Below are 18,244 nucleotides of genomic sequence, written 5' to 3' on the forward strand. Positions count from 1 at the left end.
ACCAGCATGGCATGGTGTATACAGACATTGATTTAGTAAATGTGCTATTTTCTATTATGATCAGAAAAAGAATCAGAAATGGTTCTAGTGGAATGAACAATATTCATTATTGGTTTTGCCATAGACATTTTCCACCCTGTGCAAAATATAGTCTGAAGAGATTTAGATCATCTATCCATCTCACAGAATATCATATCAATATATTTTATCAACAGCAAAGTGCTGATTTGACAGGTTAAGGAACAAGAGGAGGCTAACATACTGATGGTCATTGTGTGCCGCAGTCTGGCTGGGCACAGAATCACAAGCCACTCACAGCTTTGTAGATTCAAACAGCAATTCTTTATTCCCGAACTCACACCGGCCCTCTACACATGTTCTGGGGAAATCCAAGTTCTGCCGCAAAATTCACATACTCCACCAAGTTTAGAATCCCAAATACCTTCTCAATCCCACGGGAACTCAAGGATTGGGCGTGCCTGAGGCAGCAGGATACACCCTATTCCCCCCCCCCCCCCCCCCCCCCCCCCCCGCAGGGTACACCTTAAACCTGGAACTGCCCTAAACCCAAGGATGGGATACTCCCTAAAACCTGATTAGCTCTAAACCCGGATCCGCCCTGGTCCTTGAGCAAGGTCACCTTACTAAAGCATACATGCAATGTCACAGCGAATGTCCAAGGCAAGTCCATTTCTAGGAGTCCTTCCTCTAAGCAACATGGGGTACGCTGGCAAGGAAATTTCGATGCGTCATTCCTACTTGGCAATGGCTCTCAGCAATTGTGAACATCAATCATGGTAAGAACAGTGAACAACCTAGTAAGTAAATGACTTAGTCAGTGGTCTTTGGTTATTTCACATCATTGATCACCTGGGAACCAGCACTATGAATACATGAACATACATGAGCATACTCACTTTTCAAGGCTTACTACCTAATGATGCTTCTGGGCATTTAACCATCCAACCACAGAGAACATTTACCTTTCAATGTGGCGTTATTTGGGGGGCAACTGGCTGGTTACTTGGTCACCTAACTATGTTGGAAACTTCACATTCTGAAAGGTGTAACATCATCCACATAGAGCTATCTATTCCTTAAAAGGATTAAAATTTCCTATGTATAGGTAAACAATTAATGCTTTGGGTATTGCTATTGAATCTACATATCTGAACAGGAATACCTTACAAAATTAAATTATCTTCACCTCAAACAACAAACTCAATTATACTGTAATTATGTATATAATAATATACCAACTTTAACAACTTCCATAGTAATAGTAGAAATGACGCATTAGAAAATAATGTAATTACTTAATCCATAAAGAGAATCCAGAAGTTATCCATGATAAAATCAACTTATTAACTTCTTAAACCCAATTTCGTGAGTTAGAGTAATGTGGGATCAAAGGGACACACAGATATCTACTCATGAAGCCATGTTTTATGATGAGTATTGAGACTTTAAAAGATATTAATATAAGGCAATAAAAAATTTAAAGCTAAAAAAACCAAGCAGTTTTGTAAAAAATCTTGTCATTTTCTATTGTGAATATTCTGTAAAATTAAAAACTTACCAAGGTTGTAATGACAATATACTTTCTACTATGTCTAATATTCTTACTGGATTGTGGCAAGCTTACCAGTCAGGACCAAGTTCTGAGTGACACATCTTGACCTCTTCACAAACTATTAACCAACATTCATAGACATGTTAATAGAAAGAAGACAAATTTTGAAGTCAGACTTGAACCTTACTACATCCTAATTTCCTGACCTTGAATATGGCACAAATATATCCTCAGTCTCTTAGTTGTCATCTATATAGTAATGAATGCCCTCTTTGGACAGCTTGATGAGATATGGTTATAATGGTTCTGGCATACTGCAGAGTCTTAACAGTTATTACCATTTGTCTTTATTATTCTTGTCAACCTAGCCATAAACAGTAATGTAGCAATCATGTTTATACTGGCTTGTGAAAGTACATTCTTTAAGAAAGTAATACTAACGAATGATCTCCCCTTATCTTTAGGTACTTAGAAAAGCACAAAAAATTATGTTAAATATGTAAAGATATGACACTTTTAACCTTTTACTATAAATAATTCAAGGTAAAATTTTAACCTATTGTCAAATAATTAGGATAAAACTTAATATAAAATATAACTTTGTTCATGGACCTCTAAGACTCTTTACAAACTATTGAGTAATTTTAGTGTGTTTTATTAATTACAGATCACCATAGAGCCTCATGGCACTTAATCTCTGGAATTAATTTTCTTTGTGTTTTTTTTTAAAGGGAAGAATGAAAAAGGTGAATAAAAATTCAAAGACTAGATGATGAGAGAAATAGTAAATGTGCTCCAATTGAATTATGCAGCCAATATTTTTCTTATTTAAGTAAAATAGGTATGTGATTTTGTAAATATATTTCAATGAATAATACATTTAAAATGAGCCAAGACTGGGTAAAAGCACTAGAGGATTTTTGAAACCACTGGCTCACAAACATGCAGCATATGTTCAGTAATATCTCTTAGGAAAATGTTTCAAAGAGTTTCTATTTTATTTGTGTATCATCTCTCTTTGGGAAAATAGTGCTATTCTGCATATGTTTGGCTTTGGTTTAGTAATTTACGATTACAAAATGAATCTTAAGACTTGGAACTAAAACAAATAAGTTCAAAACATTTTATTTTCTGTGTGATGACAGTAGTTACTTTCATCTTTTAAAGGCTTGAATGACCTGGGCAATAATAACATTTTTTTAATTCTCTGAAAATGTTTGATCATAGAAAGAATGGCAAGCAATGAGAATATTCAAATCACATTCACTATGTTTGCTTGAGAGACATCATTGATCATTTATCAATGAAATGATAGTAACACTCAAACTTCCATAATCTACAATTTTAAACATTTTTATTTTAGTGTCATAGTTATACACATTATTTTTCTGATTAAAATGTTCAGCTACAAGATGATTTGTTAAAATTATTTTCTATATACCATGCTGTATTTTAAAATATATTTGTAAATATAAGTTAATGAAGCCTGAGAATTAATATCAGATACATTGTAAATGATTTCTAGCAATGATTCTGAAACTTTGATTGCACAGTCTGACATCATGTTTTAGATATACTTGTGAACATGCATTCATAGTCAGTGAATAATGCACTCAATGAAAGTATCATCTAAAAAGAAAACAGTATTTATGTATAAAAGAAAAGTTATTGAGTAATGTGTATTAACCAGCTTATCAACTTAATATTTATGTAACTACATATATAGAGAAAGTAGGGGGAGAGAAAGAGAGGCTAGAAGGCATTAAGGTTTTTTAGAACATCAAGAAGAGTTTGAAAGATGATATTGTAGAGCTTTTTAATTTAAACAGGCTATTGTGTTTATAATTTTAAAACCCATGACAAAGGAGAAACTAATATTTACATGTCCAAAAGCATTCTATTCAATATTATAGAGCAGATTTTCAAAGGTGTGTTTAATTATATTGAGATACATTTATCCATTTGAAGTATCATTGAAATAAATTGGGAACACATATTTAGTGTTTGTTCATGAATATGAATAAAAAATTTCTAAACTTCATATAGACAGTTATTTTTAATAAAAGTTGTAAACACTATTATTTGGTTTGTTAAAAGAAGAAAATACAACATATTTTTTATTAGATAGAAAAAATTCATTATCAATTTAGTGTGTCTTTACTTACAAAGAGGATCTGACAGAATCAAGATCTATCTTGATAGACCATAACAGGCCCATCTTCTGGAATGACTCATATATCTACTATGTATAAAATAATAGTTTCATTAGGAAGAAAAACGCAATTATACTACTGTATGAGTAAAAGCCACATGGCAAAACTAGTCACAAAATTAAAATTTAACAAACTGTATTTTATTCTTTAGTTAAACAAACTTGAGAAAAGAGAATTTAACTTATGAGCATGTATAAGATCCAAAGAGGTTGATTTAATCAAGCTCATCTTTGATAGACTCATTCATGATTAAAGGCTAGGGAAATGAACAGAAGGCCATGGATTTTTCATAGCTGTCTGCCTAGATTGGTTAGGGTCATCTTTCACTAATCTGTGACTACTTAGGAAATTATCTGTTAACTCTCATTTGTTCTATTCGATGTCTAGTGCATGTTTAAAGACAGAAACAAATGAAAAAAATACATTATTAACTCCTAAAAATTTGCACAAAGTAGCAAAAAGTTTTTTGCATATTGCTTAAATATTTGTCACAAAATGAATATATAAGGCTTCAGAAGCCTTTTCCTTTAAAGTCAATATTTTATTTTTTTCTCTTCATATATATATATATATATATATATATATAGTATATATGTATATATGTCATATACATATATTTATGATATATATATATATATATATATATATATGGCAACCATCAATTAGGAAATGTTGAGTAATATCAGAAATTTTTATTTCAAATGCTTTGAAGTAAAAAATTCTTATTTTTATATTTTGTTCTGATAGTATGAAAACTAGAATCCTCTTTAACCAAAGTATTTTACTTAATAGTTATAAAAAGGGAAGTAGGATTCCATCAGTGTACACTGCATGTGAATATTTAACATCACACTGAATCATATATATACAATTAATGATGATAGTAAAAAATAAAATAAAGATCATTCTGGAAATAATTTGTTTTCCTCAGTTAATAACTCATCTTTAATCTCACAACTCTGTTTTATTCTTCTCACCTCAACATCTAGATAGTAATTTTCATTATTCACCATAATCTGCATGATTTTTACCTACATTATTTCAAATATTTATTCCCTAATGAAGTAGATATCATCTTAACTTTTATACTAATGCCTACATACCAATTTTTACTTGAATTCAAAAAAAATAAAAATACATATTGAGAATTATATTTTACTTACTCAATTTATGATTGTTTTAATTAGACAGCTCAACAAAAATAAATATAGAGTAAAAGTTATTTCCAGAGAAACAGGTAATTAATATTTTAAATTAAAATCCAGAATATTTTAGAGATTTAAACATTAATGTTAAGAGTCTGTGTCAATATTGAGACTAGTTGTATGATCCTAATATTGCTTAGTTTTCAAAACTTTAAAGTGTATATCTTGAATTCTTTATCAATAGTGATACTTTAAGGTTTATGTATGACCAGAATCTTAAAATCTTAACAGGTAACACAATATATCAAACCTATTTTTATTTTATTATACTTAATAAGACAATATATAGCTGATGATTTTTTTAATTTTCTGCAATAGCTGTACAGAAGACAAATATTGGGTCTAAAATTTTTCATAGTCCTTTAGAATTTGAATGGGAGTATTTAGTCTTCACCAATGCTTTTTAAAGATACCTTCTTGCTTTCCCTCCTCCTTTTTCACCTGGTAACACCTAAAAATACTAGGATAGGCAGTCTTATACTTTTCTCAAATATCCCTACAACTATCTCTTAGGGAATATGGAATCCTGTGAGTTATAAAATTATACAAGTCTACATCCAGAACAAAAAGATGCAAAATAAATCTTCTTGTCCCTGAAATATAAAATAAAATATAAAATAATGTAATAAAACAATGAAAGTAAAGCGAATTCGTGTGATTCATGTTTTGTTAAGATAGCCAAGTGTCTTTATCCAAATCCTCTACCAATGGCACTATAATCAATGCTATTGATGAGTGACAACAGAATGTGCCCTGATAAATATATATTGCAAATCCAAAGTCTCAAGAGATGATTGGGTAGATAGCATGATGTATTATTTTATTTTTATGATTTTTCTAAACTCCCCAAGATAAGATATAGCATTAAAGTGTCAGCATACACAAATTACATATTGATTATCTTTAAATAAAATATACAAACGCTCAGACACTCAAAGCAATACTCCTATGGATGGTTTGAATTAAAAATATACTTTTGTCTTTAACACAACTTTCTCCAGGACCAGCACAATCAAATTATAAAGGACAGAACTATTTATGATTTCAGCTCAGCTCAGGTCAAATTATGTTATATGAAGTTGGTGAATATTTATTATCTTTATATATTTTTCAGCACTCTTGAATACACTTCATTAGTTTTGGCAACAGTTCAGATGTTAGTATACAAAAGAAAAAATAACACATTCCCATTGTCAAACTCAAGGAAAACCTGGCAATATGTAGCAGAGCTGAGGTAAGCTGACTTACCTCAGCATGTTCCACTGCAGTTTCAGTACATGCATCTAGTTTGTAAAATTATGTAAACATCATTATTTCATGTTATTTATTAATTGTGTAATACCAAGAAAAAACAAAACAGCAAAAAAGTTAATATTAATTAAGGCTTATATTTTATTTGTATTATAATTTTTATTTATTATTAAAGTATTTTTTCTTCCAAATTGGCTAATTTATTAAAAAAAGCTGTCGTTCACAATACAGCCATTGAATCAGAAGATATAAAAAATTAGGCACATATTTAAGTTCAGTTATATAAAGATGGGCAAATCCTAGTGTATATACTAAAATCCTCTAGGTTTCTGATAAAACTGAATCATTATCAACCTGGTGCCTGACTTAAAAAAAATTACTCAGAAAAACAACTTGATGACTTGGGGAGACTATTTAATATCTTAAATTGATTTTTCTCTTGTGGTAGTAAATTTCTAGTATAATGGTGTCATAATGGTGTCAATTTTGAAAATGGTAACCATTTTAGAGCAATGTTTTCCTAATACCAAAAATTTCAGTCACTAATTTTTTTTGTACTTCTTGTTATTGTTGTTTGTTTTTTTGATTTTGTATGAGAGACTGAACCCAGACATACTTAACTACTGAACTGCATCCCCATACCTTTTTATTTTGAGATGATGTATCACTAAGTTACTGAGGCTGGCTTTGAATTTGCAATCCTCTTGCCTCAGCTTCTGGAATCACTCAGATTATAAGCATAGGGCACAGTACCTGGCTCAGTGACTATTGTTTTATGTCTGTCCATCTATGACATTTCCAAAATAGTCTGCATGAGAGAGAGAGAGAGAGAGAGAGAGAGAGAGAGAAATTGTTCCTTGAAAGAATTCTAGGTAGAAGTCAAAAGCTAAGGAAAAGCCAAACATGTCTGATTAAAATACCTAGCATTTATTTTATTTCTTCCTATGGGTCCTTTGATTCTTTTAAAGTCACAATTGTTATTTAGCTAAATTAAATTCACAATCACATCTGTCCCCATCTTCTTTGATTTTTTTCTCAATATTTTATCCCAGTGATGAGGAATAACATTGCCTCAGCTTCCCCATGTCTTGTGTTTTTCTGTGCGTCTTCATAAAGAGGCCTTCTGTGGAAATCTCAAGAGATAATTCAAAAGGTAAACTGCAGTCTCGCTATAAGAACTATCATAGCTGCTAGGTACCTCTGAGTCACTTTAAAAAGATCATGAGATTTATGCTCAAACCTGCACAAGGCCAGGCATGGTCATGACACCATAACTGATGCATAGGATCCTATCAGTAGTTAATAAAGAGATTTTTTTAAAATCAAGGTCTGGATGACATTATTCCTGTTGCCTCTATTCTACTTCAGTAAATCTTATTGGTTCCTCGAAACTAGCGCCAGATTCAGAGTTCTTCCTCTACTATTATGCCCCCCAGCCCCCTGCCAAATCTTAAAGTATAGAAGACAGAACTAAGTCCAGTTCAAAAATATAAAGAGATTTTAATGATTTAGTCTTTACTCATGTCAAACTAGAAGCAAATTAAACCCCAGCCAATGTGAATTCAAAGTAGGAAGCTATCATTAAAATTGTTTAAATTTAACCTTAACTGTCATATAATATTCTCTCCAGTGCCCTCCTCATTCTGTCTTCCCTGATGTTACTATAATAACCAATATTCTATAATGACATATTAGTGGCCTTAAGAAAAAAACAGGCACAAAGAAGGCTTTCTTATACATGGAATGTTTCCCTCCAGTCTTTTAGAGAGAAGAAAAATGAATAAAACAAAAAGCATTAAACCCACTGTCTAAAGACACAAAGTTACTGATTGTCAAGAAAGTTAGGAATAAGTATTAGGTGTATTATCACATTAATTGTCTCATATTCATTATGTGTGGCATTTTTTAATAGAGGAAAATGAGACACAGAGAAGAGAAAAAAACAATGGCATAGAAATAAAGGTAATAAATGACAATCTAGAGCAAGACAAACACACATACTTTCACTGTAGGCAACATGTTCTTAACCCTTAACTAACCTGCCTAAGTGTCATTCAATGTATGTCTCTCACTATGTGCCAGTTACTATGCTGGGCAATTGAAAGGCTTTAGTGAATAAAAGGAATTTTGCAAAGAAATTAAAATAAACAACAAATACACCAATGAAACAACTCAGACTCACAGACACAGCTTCTATGTTAAAGAGTGAGTCAACAGACTATTAGCAAGTAATAGTATTGTATTTTTATATCAGACATGTATGTGGAGAAACATAAACCTCGAAAAGGAAACGTGAAGTACCTGTGACTTGCATGCTGGAGGTTTAAGCAAATAGGCAGAGAAAAAGTCACATTGATCATATTTGTGTCTAAAGAGAACTATTCTGTCAGCGATTTATAAAATGACTCAGACGAGAAAGTTGTAATGTGACTCAGAGGAGAAAGTTTGCATACAAAAATACTTTAAGAAAGGGAAAGTGAAATTTTTGAAGAAGTTTTCAGCAAGAAGGTCACTATGAAATGGGGATTTTGCCGAGAATATTGTGGTTAGGCCTAAGGGTAATTTTTTTCGACTGTTGTTTCAACAATAATTTCAGAATCCAGAAAAGTTCTTTTAGAAATATTATGTTGCTTCTACTACCTTGATTCTATTAAAAAAAACTCTTCTTTATGTACATATAATTTTTTTAGAAAAAGCATAGGAATGCAAAATGTGCAGTAATTATGAAATAATAAAGTATAATAATCAAACTCAGAAAAAAATGCTGATACTAGTGAACTTTGAAGTAATGCCACACAAGAGTGCAAAAGACTTAGTCATCACCCTCGCCCAAATTACCTTTCTACTGTTTGCTTCATGGATAATGAAATTAGTGAACTAAATGAAAACTGAATCTCTAAATTCAAGAATTAATCTCAAAGGCTACGGAGGTATAGCTCAGAAGTAGAGAGTTTTAGTTGTAGATGGATGTAATCTCATTTTTTATGTGGTGCTGAGGATCGAACTTAGGGCCTCACACCTGGAAGGCAAGCTCTCTACCATTGAAGCATAGCCCCAGCCCCTGGTCACGGGTTTTAAAAAGAATTGATCACAGTGCCTACTGGTAGTTAGAGCCCTTTAAATTGGAATGTTTTCAATTTGTTGGAGTATGGCCTGTGGTTTTTATATCAATGGGATTTTATTAGATTTCTGACCAATTGAGACAAAAGATTTTCCTCTATTTTCTAAGTCATATGACAAGTTAATAAAGTAATTGACTTATTATTGGTAGCATTGGATCACTGATTCAGTTACCTCTAAATAGTAAGACCACATGATCTTTCCCAACAAAATTAGTAGGTAACATTATCTTCCTAAGTGCAAAGAATTAGCAGTATAAAAATTAATTGTATAATCATAAATACAAATAATTGAATGGTCTTTTTTATTTCCACACAAAACTTTCACTATTAAATTCATGATAAATCATATACTATTGGAAGTATATTTGAACATTTGTTTGCATAGGACATTTTCATCAACTTATTTTCACTTTTGAAATGAATGGTAACTGAACTGTAAACAGAAATTGTTTGGTTTATGATACAAACAAATATAGAGGTATTTCCTCTCCTCAGAAAATCTTTGCATATGTTCTGCAATGTTGATTTCATGGCTATATAATAAAAGGTAAGAGTAAGGCACCATTGATTACATGATGGGAATGGTCACAAAAGGATAACAGAGGTTAACCTATTTTAAGCTAAAAATGAACAATGGAATCCGGGGATATTTTGCCCCTGTTCTTCCTATTTTTAAGGAAGACATAGAAATAACGCTTAATTGTACCAGATTTTTCTCACTTAGAATTTAGGAAAGCTAGGCCTCATACCAAAGTACTGTGGTTCCAGACTATGAACTCTTACTAGAAGACAAGTCATTCATGGTGTTTCCCGTTTAAACCATGACCTGTTTTCTATATGGTGTTTGTTCCAAAATAATTTGAAGTATTAAAATAACACCATGTTGAGCATTCTGTAACAAAATATGTTTGTTTATTGTTTTCTAAATTTTGTTGATATAATTGTACAGGATAAATTTCTATATTTGAGATTTATGCAAAACAATGTTTCTTTACTTAAATTGTCCTCCATAAAACTCATATGAAAGAGTTTTCTCCTCTTAAATGCATCTAAGGGTTATAATTCACCATTTACAATAAGGTGTATTTTCTTCTTTAAACAAGTTTCAAAGTTATGTTTCAAGTGTGTGAGGATTCCCTTTAAATGGAACCCAAACATCATAAAAACAAACTTGGACTCAATTTGTTCCTGAGGAGGGAAGGTAACATTATGAACAGAAACATTTTCTAAAATGCTGAATTACTTGGAGAATGATAAGAAAGTAACAAAAGAACAAATGTTTAAGAGTAGAAGAAGATTGTTATATTTTTACTCAAGGTAAAGTTAAGAGTAGGACAGAGGAAGGGCAAGTGATTTCACTGTGTGAATGTGTAGGAGGATGTGGCAAGATAGCAATTTGAAACTTTTCACATACTTTAAAAATTACAGAACATTCTGAAATTTCTCTTCCGTGTCAGGGAGCATGAGAAAAACTTAAAAGTAGTAATAATCATTATTTGAGCTTAGCAAGGACACATATCATGGCCTATCGAAAGCAGAAATCACCAATTTCGTCACTTAAATAATGTGGTCGCAGAATGCATAGAATCCTTTCACCATTTCCTTATATATTTACTGTCTACCATATTATTTTTGCTACGATTGTTTAACATTTGAAAAATTTTGAGTATGTTAGATATAATTCTGAATACACAAAAAGCACACCATCTGCTCTGACACACTGTAACTATAGGATGTCCATGTGAAAGTGAGCCAACCTCAAATATATAAGTTAGATGATTACTCAAGTTACTTTTGGTGTTGAATGCCTATTTCTCTCCTTCCGTGTATAAAAACGACTCCTCGTTTGTTTATCTTATAAATTTTGTGAGACTGTGGAAATTTTCTCTTAAAAGTTAGCAATTTCCCCAGAACCAAGAACGTTTATTTCCAAGTGCACGTGAAATGATGAGCCTTTTAATCTCTCTTCTGGAGTCAGACAGGGATCAATACTAATTTAATGACTTTGGCAACTTGAAGTAACTAGGCACTTTGTGAAGTCTTTCAAACAGTTTTATGGTAGAAACATACTCCTATTCCTATTTTTCACCCTTTCACATTTTTATTTTTAGGGTATATATATTAGGTACAAATCTGCCTAGCCAAGCTTGAGATGCATAGATCAGAACCCTTAAGGATCTTGTAAATGCTTATGGAAGTAACTATATACATGCATAAATGGCAGTATTAGAAGAAATTGAGTCTGATGATGAGTAGGGAAATTGTATACAGCAAGCTGTATTGGAATTGTGGAGACCAAGGTAGAACAAGCGTTACAGGTGGAGGTCAAAAATATGGAAGAAAGAAACGGTGTGTGCCACTGTAGATATAAAAGCAAATCTAATAATGTTAGGCTGATGAAAGGGGGATAATAAGGTTAGAGAATTACATTATAAATGCTAGGACAAAGAACTGGGACAGGAAAATGAGCAAGAAGGATTGCAAATACATTCTGTGGGAAGAAAAAAGCATGTAGCTATCCTTATGATGATACACGCCTTTGATATACATTGATGAGTGTTAAAGATAAGACCTGAGTCCATCTAGAAGAGATGACCTTTAAAAAAAAATACATCAGACATTCATGATCTAACTGGCAATTTCTAATGACCTAGTTTCACCCTAAACAGATAAATTATTTTTCTTACATTCTGTAAAATTTGTGTTTAACAAGGAGATGATAATGCCCTCAAGTACTTATATTTTTTTACTATTTAAAAAATAATGCAAAAAGTATTGCTGGGAAGTTTACATGGGTATGAAGTTTACCCTGAAGATAACAAACTCATGAATACATACTAGACAATAGAATACAATGCAATGAATTTTTATTTTATCAGGCAGAATCTTATTCCAACATTTTTTATATTCTAAAACAGGGCAATTGTGTAACAGATAACATCTTTGTGAATACAAATAAGGGAATATATTTTAATCCTAATATATGCATATTTAGAATTACAGAATGAAGAAATGTTGGCACCAGATTTTACATGAATTACATTTTTTTTTAAATTTGCCTTCGTGTCCTTCATGTGAAAATAAATGGGCATTGCTTTGATTATGGTGTAAAAACATAGTCCCTGTTTAATTTCATAGATAGTCTATGTGTCATAAAACATGATGCGTATAAAGTAAGAAGTTGATCTAACATAGGTTTCCTCTTTTTAGTTCCAAATAAATCAGTACCTAGCTTGATTACTGGAGCAGAGGTTGTTTTTTTCTTAAACTATCCTTCTTTACTTTGCTCTAAATTTTACTATAAGGTTACTAATGAACAATAATTTGGGGGTTGTTAATGCCTTCTGGTTTTATGATGGAATATCCCCATAGATCCAAGTGGAAGATTCTATTTTATCAGATAGTTTTGTTTTGCATATATTTTTTCTATCTGCATTATTCTCTAAGTCTCCTTTTGTTTTATAGGTGTGATATGTTCATATGAGTGTATATGTAAGTATACATATACATATTACGAATTCACTAAGAACGACAAACTTAATATACAATGTATAAATATATGTGAATCTGTATGTATGCAAATGACACAAATGCACATATTTTTGACATGAGATGATACACACAAATATTCACCAATGAATATTCAATATTTGAATGCCTTGGTGAATCTTAAAGAGAAAAGTAATATGGATACTTCCACGATGCCATAATCTTTCCTTATTGACTCCAGACCTGTTAGCTTTCTTTGGTCAGGAATTTCTTACTCGATTCTTTCTATTCTGCTAATCCTTTTTCCTGCTTAAGATGATGTACATAATCTTAATTTAAATTTCAATTTCCCATATTATATTTAGTTTTTTTCTTCTATTTAATTCTATTCTGTGATAATAAATGTTTTGTTTCCAAAAAATATACATTAAGCATTTGTTTTCTTTTGTCAAAGATAGCTTGCTCAGTGAAGTTGTTATTTAATAATTTCTTCAATATTTTTCTTTGTGCCGCGTTCAAGAAATATTATTTATTCTAGCTCTATATTATTTACTATGCTAAGGAATTGTAAAATTTGCTAATAGAGATGCTACCTCCAACCTCAACTGGCTTAAAACATAGCCATGCTTTTCGACCATTTCAGTGACATGTAACAGAATATGCTTGCTCTAGTGTTAGTGAACCTGTCACCACTCTAACTATTTTGTATCCCACTGCTTTGGATGCTATGTGCAATGAATGGATGTTTATAAACTGCACAGTCCAATATGGTAGCAACAAACCACACAAGCTTTTTTAAGTGCTTAATAGCAGCAGTGATTAATGGTTACCTTATTGTACAGCACATATGTAGAACATCTCCATCATCATGGCAGTTTTATTGGACAGTTGTATTTTATAATATATGTGCCAAGGCATCAGTGTAACATTTCATAGGTCTATAAAACTTTTCTTTCTACATTGGATGCAACTGAATAAATCCTATGTAAGCTATTTTGAAAGTTAAAAGGAAATAAAAATTTCACTAAATTTTACTTTCTCTTTTTTTCCCTTTTGGTTGTTATGCAATGGATCAGTTTCTGTTGCAGTATTTTTTTTTATTTGTTTGTTTTTTGGTTCTCCTTTAGTTGATTCTCAAAATGGTCTTAATTCACAAATCAATGTCCAGTTTGAATTTCTAGATTGTATGTATATTTTGGTTTAAAACATAGAGTATATGAAAGCATATTTTTACATCTACAGGTTTATTTAACTAAAATTCAATGGTACTGAAAAATAAAAGGGAAGCTACTACTTTATTTTGTTTCAAATTAAATATATTTCATTTATTTAGTACTATCTACTTTATGAAAACTTTACTTTGTTGTATAAATAAAATGTTTATATTTTAATCTGTTCCTGTGTCCACAGAGAAAACAGTCACTTTTTTCTTTTTCAACAATCTCAATACAATTATTTGAGAAAATTGGTATTAGTCATTATTAAATAGTTTGGAATTTAATATAAAATATTGAACAGTTGGATAATAAAATTTTCTTAGCCAAGATAGATAATACACTTGAAATCAGTAGCAATAATAATAATTACCTTCCAATTAGCAAGCTTATTTGTATCAGTTACTCTGAGGGAAGTATGATTCTAAGGTCTTAGATATATAATTTATACCCAAAGGACTTAAAAACAGCATACCACAGGGACACAGACACATCAATGTTTAAGGCAGCACAATTCACAATAGCTAAATTGTGGAACCAATCTAGATGGCCTTCAGTAGATGAATGGATGAAGAAAATGTGATATGTATATATCTATACATATACACACTATATAATATTACTTAGCATTAAAAGAGAATAAAACCATGGTATTTGCAAGTAAATGGATGGAGTTGGAGAATATTATGCGAAATGAAGTAAGCCACTCCTGAAAAACCAAAGGCCAAATATTTTCTCTGATATGTGGATGCTGATCCACAGTGGGGATGTATGTGGGTGGGGGAATGGGAGGAATGGAGAAACTTGGATAGGGTAAATGGGAAGGAAGGGAAGGGAGGGGGCATGGAGGTAGGAAAGAACATGGAATGAGATGGATATCATTACCCTAAGTACATGCATGAAGACATGAATGGTGTGACTCTACTTTGTGTACAACCAGACATGAAAAATTGTGCTCTATATTTGTACTATGAATTGAAATGCATTCTGCTATTATGTATAACATAATGGAATAAATAAATAAATTTTAAAAAAGAAGATGGACAAGGAAAGTTAATTATTTATTGCCAATATATTCCCTTACTTCTCTATTTTCAAAGTATTCATTATTCTTTCTCTCCTTTTCTCTCCCTGTGTCTCTTTCTCTCCTCCCCCCTCTCTCTTTTGTACTGAGAATCAAATCCAGGGCTTCAACCATGCTAGAAAAATGCTCAATGATGAGATAAATTTAAAGCCCAAGTATTCTTATAAATACAGTGACACCAGAGCCAGAATCAGATAAGTAGTCAGTATAAGTAGGTAAATCCAGTCAGGTGAGATCAAGGAGGCCAATTTTGAGTGAGTCCAGGAAGTTGGAGACTAACCCCTGGGGGATTGAAAGGTTAATTTCTTCAGAGCCCTTCCTCCACCCTTATGAAGAACCTGCCCCTGCTCCAACTTGTTGCCTAGGTAACCTGTCCCAGGAATTTCCCCTCCCTATAATGAGCTATAAGGTTGTTAAGGTGTCCTTGGCTTCTCTATCCTGCACTTCCTCCTACAGCCCACCAGTTTCCCACCTTTGGGTCATTCCACCAAGCATTCCTGGGCCTATTCCTGGGCCTAGTCACTTATGCAGGAAGAAGAAAGATAATGGGGGAAAAGACAGGAAAACAGAGGAAGCCTAGGACATATAAAAAGGGCAGAACACCTCACCTCTTGGGATACCAGAATACCATGAGAAACTAATATCACTCCATTTTTGAAAAACAAGCCTGTACCTCAGAGCAGGGCCTGTCCAAAGGGGGTTGGGGGTGGGGGAGGAGGATGACCCTTGTCCTTGGAAAACCCGCTACCCTGCTGAGTCATTTGTCCACACCAGACGTCCTTGCCTCAGCAAATGCAAGTTCATGAAAAGACCAAAAGAATGCCTGAGGCCTAATTCAGAGCATAGCAATCAGAGTGAGACTGGGAAGATACCTGAAATACGAAGCAGCCCTCTCAGTAGTTTTGTTCATTGATAACATGATTAGGCAACCCTGCAAGTTTAGCATCTTGCAACCCCTAATGGCCTAAACCAATCAGTTCAAATATATCCACCACTTGAACTAACCAATCACCCTTACCCAACTTGTTCCCACCAATGAATGTGCTAATCAATGTTAAGAGTTGTTTGATTTTCCTGTGGTGTGAAATTATTTGCTCTATGATGTTGTGACACATCGAGTATCCCCCCAAAAAACTTATAAATCCTCATTGAACTAAGGGTCAGGACTCACTCCCCAGAAACGGCTACATTGGAAACGGTTGTGAGTCCAAGCTTTAGCTTGCAATAAAGACTCTTGTGTGATTGCATTGGATCCGGCTCCTAGAAGTCTATTGGGGTCCCATGAATCTGACATTATAACCAGCTATGGCCCCCTTCTCCCTCCAGGGAGAAGTCTTTGTTACCCCTTTTTAAATAAACCCTGCTTTATATTCTTGCCTTCTTTATTTTCCAACTTCAACATGTGGGAAAGCAGGACTAGTCACCAGTAACTGGCAGTATCAACACTATGGACTTCATAGGTTGGTCAATATACAATTACAGGAAAAGTCATTCACAGAAATTTAAACCATATATTGTGGCTTGGATTTATACGATTTTCTGAAGATACTATTTCAATTATATCCTCTTTTTGTACTCTAATGGTAAAACACAAAAATTAAACTAATAGATATGTCTTTCAAAGAGATGTTTTTAGATATGCACGCATGGAAATCATGGCAGTGTAGTATTTAGAACAGGTTGCTGTAATCTGGATAACTTTTGTCTCTATTTATTAAATCCTCAGACATATCTAAACGAATTTCACTTTATTCGGTGTTAAAATTAAAATACAGTTATGAATTAGAGCAAATATTTTTACATGACAAGAGATGAAATACTTTTATGTAAAGAATGTTTCAGATAAACCAATTTGCCTTTTATAAATTTGTCATTTTTCTTTAATGTTAGAATGTGATTTGAAGCACCACCTCTTTTTTGTAAAAGTTGACCATAACAAAATAAAAAATAAGAAAAGCATATACACTATATATTTTTCATGTATATTCTAAAGATGCAAAAATATAATAGGAAGAAATTATTGTAAGGGTCCGGCGAAGCGTCGGAGAAGGAGAGACCACAGGAGACTAACTTCATGCAATGGCAAGGGGGATTTTTATTAGGGATCCGTTCCAGCGCGCTGGGGCTCCATGCTCTCTCAAGAAGGGAGAGCAGCCCAGAGCCCAGAGCAGAGGTCAAGCAGAGCTTAAGTACACTCTTTGGAGAGGGTGGGAGGCTTTGCATACATCAGAACAAATCATCATGAGGTGCGGGAAAATTGAACAACAATTCTGATACATGATTAGTCCATTCATTGGCGGGAACAGTTTGGGCAGGGGTGATTGGTCACTTCTAAGTGGGGTACACATTCAAACTGATTGGTTCTGGGGCCTATATGCTTACGTGCCATGCTACCTGGAGCCCTTAGCTATTAAACAACCAGGGAATCAATGGAGATATTTACTGGGCAGTTCCCGCATTGTCCTAACAACTTTACAGAGATTACAGGTTCCGGGGATAGCAGAGGAATTGTAACAATAGACTTTTACCTTTTAGCCCAGGCCTTGTAATCTAGAAGCTTTACAATGCCCTAGTCTTTTACACTTTAACTCAGACTTTTGCAGCTTAGAATCAGCTTAGAAATTTTACCTTTACATTATAATACAAAAATGAATAATTTAAAAATTTTATTTTAAAAGAGCATCGGAAACATGACAAAATTGAGTTTTGGTGTTATATTTATGTAGACTGACTCAATATAAGTTACTTCAACCTCAAAATTGGGTTTGCTCAGGTAAGTAAAAGCAAGCGTCTTAGCACATTATTAGACTGGTTATGTTACTGCTGTTGACCGGTGACGAGTCCTTGCTTCCCCGATGCTGAAGAATAACACCAAAGAAGCAAGAGGCAAGGTCAGAGTAGAAATTAGAAGTTTATTAAAGGACAGCAGAAAAGACTTCTCCCGGAGGAAGAAGGGGACCCAAGAGGTGGAATCCTTGGAAGTGCAGTTGTCTCCCCTTTTTATAGTTCTTTCAGTGATGGAATGTAGAGAGGGGTGGGACACAGGTGGGCCAAAGAAGTAATCTGGTCAGGAAGGACTTCATTAACGCTTCT

The sequence above is a fragment of the Spermophilus citellus genome, assembly GCF_964194105.1.
Source record: "Spermophilus citellus genome assembly, chromosome: 8".
NCBI classification, from domain to species: domain Eukaryota; kingdom Metazoa; phylum Chordata; class Mammalia; order Rodentia; family Sciuridae; genus Spermophilus; species Spermophilus citellus.